This window comes from Medicago sativa, chromosome 2 (genome assembly GCF_051527215.1).
Source record: "Medicago sativa cultivar Bolivia chromosome 2, Bolivia_mono, whole genome shotgun sequence".
Classification (NCBI taxonomy): Eukaryota; Viridiplantae; Streptophyta; class Magnoliopsida; order Fabales; family Fabaceae; genus Medicago; species Medicago sativa.
This window is the reverse complement of record NC_140750.1, coordinates 5,649,287-5,656,880: the sequence shown is the minus strand read 5'-3', so window position 1 is coordinate 5,656,880 and position 7,594 is coordinate 5,649,287.

Sequence of the window (7,594 nt, the reverse complement as noted above, 5' to 3'; positions counted from 1 at the left end):
GACAAAACAGGTAAGATGGAAGGCGGACTGACATCGTAGTACAAACACTCGGCAAACTTCCTTGGGGATGATAGTATTGCGAACAAATCGAGCCGCTGACGGGGCAAAACCTGGCACAAGGTAGCAGCTGATGCTCCTGGGGATAAAGCCCATTGTTGACAAAGAGTCTGGAAGAAGTCGCCATTTGTAAATCGACGCAGAGTGTTCTTCCACTGGTATGCTTCAGCAGTCATGTTTTTTTTCTTTTTTTTTTTTGAAAATCCCTAACTTTTGCCTGGACCGCCCTTTCGGGTTTTCAGTCCAACGGGAGTATATTCCTTTTTTATGTCCCTAATTTTTGCCTGGACCGCCCTTTCGGGTTTTCAGTCCACCGGGACGCTCTCTATTGCCTAAGCCGCCTTTTCAGGTTTTCAGCTTAGCGAGCTTTTTTTTTTGTAAATTTTTTTATGTTTCTAAATTATGACTGCGTCTTGCTCGAAGCAGAGGTCCTCTCCATTGCGCTTAGCCATGTTTCTCTTCCGAAATGTAACCGTTTTCGAGGCGGATGCTGATGTACGCTTCAACTACTCACAAGTTCAAAGAGAGTGTGCTTGTTGTTCACACTTTTCAAAAGATGTAAAAAGTTTTGCATTTTGAAAATTTTTGCTTTAAGTATTGCCATCAAAAATAGAAGAAATTTTTCAAATAGAATAAATGAGAGTTCCAAATAAATGGGCACAGGCTCAAATTTGATGAATTGAGTGGTGACCTGCCAATGGCATGGCTCCACGGATCTTTGAAAAATTTGGAAAATGGTAAATATATGGGAAGATACACAATAACCGTTATTCTCCCTGACAACTTTGAATGCCCCTGTTCCGAGTCTTTGATCTGCAGGTGCTTTGAATCGGAGGTATTTTGATAACTGAAATGCCCCAAGTGGATTGTGCTTGCCTGATGCAGTTACTTTGTCATGATCCTTAAATTTTGCATAGATTGCCCTTTTCGGGTTTTCAATCTATCAGGATAATTATATATATATATATATATATATATATATATATATATATATATATTTTTTGTCTCTAAGTTTTGCCTGGACCGCCCTTTTGGGTTTTCAGTCCACCGAGACGCTCATTTTTGCCTAAGCCGCCTTTTTAGGTTTGCGACTTATCGATTTTTTATTTTTGCCAAAGTATTGCTTGACTGCACCAGCATTCATAGGACGTGCGAGTTTGTCACCATCCATAGTTGTAAAGGTCATTGCACACAAGTCATCATAATTAGGCGTCCACTTGCCCCTGACCTCTTTTGATATAGTTGTGCAAGGTCGTCATGCATTTTAAGTTTAATCAAGCTTGGATTCCAGTAGAACTCCTATTGACGGGACTTTGACCTCCACGGGAGGCACCACCTTCATGTTGTATACTTAGGGATTGGAGGGGGGGTTGCCCCAGTTGAAGGGTGTACTGCAGTACAATTGTCATGAAGTGTAGATGGTAGCATCTTGTGTAGTATTTGTAAATGAAAGCCATCTTCTGGACAATCTTCTTGATTTTTGTTTGCAGCTTCGACGGCTAAGATGCCCCAGTATGCGAGAGATCTTGTCGGAAGTCTCTTCATTCTTGTCTTCATCAACTTCAGATACAAGGAAACTCAAAGTTGGAAGAGAGTATAGGTTTAATGTGTTCAACGGGCTTATCAATGTTTAATCTGCATTTATGTTTGATTTTAGAAAGTGAATGATTGTATGCAGACATTTGAAAATGATTAAAGAAAAAGAATTTTTTTGGTTTTTTGTGTTACCATTTTTCCAGAAAAGGCACAAAATAAAAGCAAAGCCGGGATAAAAACGACTTTTTATTAATGATGGAAAACACATGAAGCAAAAAGCCCTACATAAGTTCACTTTTGTCTCGGGCGGGACGAAAGGATTTTTTTGAAAAGCAACAACAAACTAACTCATTATTTGAACATATAAGTAGTAGAAGGAACATCAAAAACGACCCAATTACAGCTATCCACTCCATATGTCACAATATAGTCCGGTAGTGGATTAACTTGCACATCCGAATTCAATCTTCGAAAAGCAAGATATTGGCTTCAATCAGTTTCTGGACTTCAATCTTCAAAGAGAAACAGTGCTCGATGTCATGGTCGGGTGCCCCTTGATGGAAAGCACAGGAGAGGTTAGGTTGATACCATACCGGCAACTCGTTAAGCACTCGAGGAGGCGCTCTAGTTTGGACAAGGTTCTTCATGAGCAAGATGGGAAGCAGCTCCGCATATGTCATTTGGATTGGGTCAAACTGCATCCTTGGAGCCTGTTGTCGAGGATGTTGATATTGGCGTTCGAGCCCTTGCTGGAACTGCGAGGCTACCAGTGAAACTACTAGGGTACTCAGTCTCTCTAACTCGGCCAGGAGTGTTGTTACCTCTTGTTCAAACTGATATGTTCCCTCTTTTTGTTTTCACGAGTGTTGTAGGTGCGAGTTGGCTTTGGACAAGGACAGTCCGACCACTTTTGAAATGGATTGACCTTTTATTGTGTAAACAACATAAGGAACATTGCTTCATTTGATAATTTGAAGTGTTACAAATAGTTTCCTTAAGAGCAAAAGAAAAGTCAAGGAAAGAGACCCCAACAAAAGCTAAGGTCTGGATAAGACTTTTGAAAATGTATTTCTCGATGTTCCTTTTACAAGGTTCATACTTCTGATGTTTATAAAAACTTATCGAAGTCCTTCGGTATTTAATGAGAAAAAGTTTATGAATGTATGCATGTATGCATGATTATGCAACAAGAACGGTGAAAACATGGTGAGGTTTAAGTCCATATGTTGGAGTCAAGGTAACACGCCATTTGGTAAGGACTATGGTTTTCAAATGTACCTGTATCACGGGTTCTACCAAGTTCCCAGAGTTATCAACCACTTCCGAACACCATCGGGTTACGGAAATACTTCAGATCCAACATGTTCGTTAGAAAGTCTCGTCTGAGTGTAGTATCGCGTATCGATTAAACCAAGATTACTCATGATTAGCCACCGCACTACGTCCTAAAAGGCCAAGAGGGGTTTATAGGTAACTAAAGGTCCTCAACTTCGACGGTCACTTGAAAATAACATGTCAAACACGAATACTCATGCCAACATAGTATATTTCCAAGATCCCTTAGTTGAGTGGGGTTATCACGTGTGTCACAAACCAAAATTCACTCTTGGCAAGGCACTATGATTATACCACCGTCCTATCTTAAATTTCTCTCAAGTCCGGGTGTAGGACTTATCTCACCACTCACGTTTTAAGAAAGGAGAAAGAAGAAGGAAGAACAAATATACACGTAATTTCCGTCTTTTATTTTTTGATTTTTTTAAGCAAGTTTAAAGCACAAAATTTTAAACAAAGCCAAGTTAGGCTTAACCCACTTAAGGTATCCCCAGTGAAGTCGCCATTTCTGTCGCGTCATTTTTCGGAGATCAAAACTATTTGGTTAGCGTTTGACTCACTTTTTATTTCACAACTTTGAAAAAATTTATTTAAATTGGGGGGTCCAGGGGTTGGTTATATTTAGGGAAGGTATTAGCACCCTAAATATTCGTAGTACTCTACGAGAACCTTTTGGTTTTATTTAACGTTTTGTGCTATAAACTTGCTTGCTTTTTTTTAAAAAAATGAAACTTTGAAATGATTAAAAAAAGAAAGACCTAATTATCTACATTTTATTGATTTGGAAGGACGAGTGTCCTCTGCCTACGTACTCGTGAGGGATCAAAACCTCGTAGTTCGGGGTTAAAAAAATGACATTTGATTTGTTTTGGTGTTTTTTATTAATTTTGAAAAAAGGTTTTAAAATAAAAGCCAAGTGGCAAATGAGTATTTGTTTGTATTTTTTATATTGAAAGAAAGATGACTCAAAGTATGATTAAAATTGATTTGATATTTGGTTAAGAAAGAAAGTAAAAAGAACGATCACTTGATTGAAAATCAAGGTTTATTATGAAAATATTTTTATGATTTTTGTTATTTGAATGTTTTTGTTGTTTTGGAATAATAAATGAAAATTAAACTAACGGAGCAATAAAAATAAAAGCGCGTGGATTTTTGTAGTGACGTTGGGTCACCACAAAATCCCTAATCTAATTTTTTTTGTATTTTTTGATATATATAAAGCGGTAAAGAAATAAAAGACACACACACACACACACACACACACACACACACACACACTTACTTTTCTCGTTTATATTTACATTTGACCTAAATACATTCTAATTGCTGGAAAATAAATGACAATAATTAAAATGCTAAATAAAAATAAAAATAAAATGCTAAAAAGAAATAAAATGCAAGAAAATAAAAGAAAGGGACAACCGAAGGGACAAAAATTACCGAAGGGACAAAATTCCGAAGGGGCTTATTCCGAAGGGACAGAAAAAAGAGGGAGAAGAAAAGAAAAGTTCTTTGACAACTCAAGAGAACTTTTGGTGTCTGAAATTGTGAAGGATGAGAGCACTATTTATAGGTTCTAAGGTTGATGAAAAATGGAAAATTGGTTTAATGCACTTTGATGGGGATTTGAATGAGGTTGATGGTTTTGGAATGTGATTTAAATGATTTTTCAAATGGGAGAGTTGACATGTAAAAATGGCATGATTGGTGACACACTTGAGAAAGAAAAAAAAAATTGGACCTTGACACTATATTTTTTGACAATTTTTGGACTCATTAAAAAAAAGTTAATAAAAACCTAAAGAAGTAGTTAAACGAAAAAAATAAAAACAAAATGGTAAAATGGAAAATAAAAAAATATAAAAATCAAGACTGAATAAAAATGAAAGATAAAAATAAAAACTAAAAGTTAAAAAAAATGACTAATAAATTAAAAAAGTGAGAAGAGGTATTGATGATGAAACGCGTTCCTGATGAAAAATGGGAAGAAAGTTTTGACTCTACACTGATTATGGCATGGCTTGGAGGAAAAATATTTTGGACCCCTGGACACTTAATTTTGGACTCATTGACACTTTGGTTTTTTTTACTTGGACAATAAAATAAAAGTGACTAAAATAAAATATGAAAAATGACTAATTAAAAGCTAAAATAAAAATTGGAAATAAAAACTAAAATTATAAAATTAAATAAAAGATGGAAATTAAAGAGTAAATAACAAATAATAAAAAAAATAAAGAAAACTAAAATTATAAAAATATAAAGAGCAAAGAGGGCCCGACTCGGAACCAAACATGAGGTATTTTAAGATACCTTTCTGCTGAGATTTCCTTTGAAAAGTCAAAGACTATTCAGGGTCAGACAATTATGAATGTAGGATGTTAGGTCAAAAATTGGGGTATGACAAATATATAAATATAATTGTTGTCATGTAAGATGTTGTTCGATTTGTCTCAATAAATATTTTTAAAATATTAAATTATTATAATTGTTTATTAAATAATTAAAGATACTAAATACATGTATTTTGAAACGGAAGGAGTGCATTATAAGGATTATCTTACATTATAGTATGGACACCCGAGTTAAATATGAGCAAGAAAATCATTTATTTTTTTTCTTTTTAAATTTAACAAATATTGTTTTATTTATATATTATTATTTTATTTTGAAAGGGGAATTGAGAGTTTGAATCTATGCAACACACAACTTAACTTTCACTCATAAAAATATAGATGATTTTGGACCACAATGTATATATTATATATATAGTTTTAATAATTATTTTATTTTGTTGCAAAAATAAGATGAAAGTATTCATTTTTTCTTTCTAAATTATAATATCTTTTGGGATGAAGAACCAAAGAATGGCCGTGAAAAATCATGTTGGGTTACCATGATTCTAGCACATCGATCGTGACATCAAACATAGTCTTAATCAACTATGATGAAAAGGATAAATTAATTATACTCCTTCATTGACTCTGTTAGAAGTCCCACATTGAGTAGATACATGTGTTCAATGTGGTATTTAAGCCATGAGACTCTTCCGCCTAAGGGACATGCCTTTTGGGTTGGACTCTGCTCATGGGTTTACGTCCTAACAATTTATGTTTTCATTGAGATTTTGACCACGAGAAAGACTACATATATGTTAAACTAAGGTGCTCTACCGAATACTGATAGGTCAGTGAAGTCAACAAAAAGATATGGCTACCATCGGATCAGTACCGATGGAGTGAGTGTCGGTGTGGACGTCGACTCTTAAAGGTAGTGGAAATTTTACGAGTCTGACATCAAGTAGATAAAAGAGTTCAATATGGTGTTTATGCTACGAGACTCTTTCACCTAATGAATCAGTCTTATAGGTTGGACTATCCTCGTGAACTTAAGTTATAACATGACAATTACAACGACTTATATTTTCAGAAAGAAAGTGTCGAACATTTCAGAAAATACATGTGAATTGGTCTAGTAGCAGTTGACTAAGGCTTAACTACTGTTAGTTAGCGAATCATAGGGCAAAATTTGGTTTAAAGCTTTAGCTTCTGTCTACAAATACTAAAATTATACATAACGAGTTAAGCACACAATCATTAATATAACTTCTATGTTTTGCTCAATTTCTTCTTGTTAGCAATTGAGTTATATTTTTCTTTAGTCAATAGTGCTTTTTCACCAATAACATAAACTTAACACTTTACTGAGTGGTTAATGAACTTGCAACAAAGTGACAAAAGGGTGATTGTATGCCAAAAAATAAACCAAAATCACTTCTTTTAGATAAGTGAAGGTGAATTTCTTTTAAAAGAGGATGTAGAATTTCTCTTTCTAAAAGAAACCAAGGTCATTATCATAAGAACTCTTATAGAGTAAATTATATTAGGGTTAATTAATTAAATGAACCCTATTAATATTTATAATTTTGTTTTTAATTAATCTCTACAAAAAATGCATTTTTTAGTCTCTCTAAACTTTCGACCAACATTTTTAGTATTTGTAAAATTTTATCCACTTTTTTCGTTCTTGTAAAAATTGTATCAACATTTTTGGTCCTAAAATGTTAAAAGAAAATGTTATAAGGATTAAAATGTGTGTGTGTGTGTGTTTTTTTTTATAGATATTAAAAATAAAATTTTAGATATTTATAGAATTTTTTTGAGTCAAGTGGCCTAGTCGTTAGTAATTCACCTTAAAAGGTGAATAAGTATAAAACAGATGAATAAGTGTAAAATTTGGGGTTCGAACTCTGTCCACAGCATATGAATGCAACGTTCCGTGTCAAGCGAGCTAAGCTCACGAAGACGTATGATCATTTATTTATTTATTTATGTTTCTCAGGCAAATAATCTAGTGGTTAGAATTCACTTTTTCAAGTGAATGAGCGGAGTGTTTGGGGTTCGAGCTTTAACCTTGTATATTACCATGCATTATCTCTACCAACTAAGTAACGTTTACAAGGGCCATATAATCATTTATTTAATTAATCCATTATATTATTATGTACTAACTAGCGTTCATACGGGTACTATGCGCTCGTTTGTCTGCTTTTTTTGCTACTTCAACACGTGTAAACTATAAGCAAGATTTTTTTATGAAATTTTGATTATGATTAAGATTATATGTATAAAAGTTTGTGACTTTTAAATAGTAACAAACAATT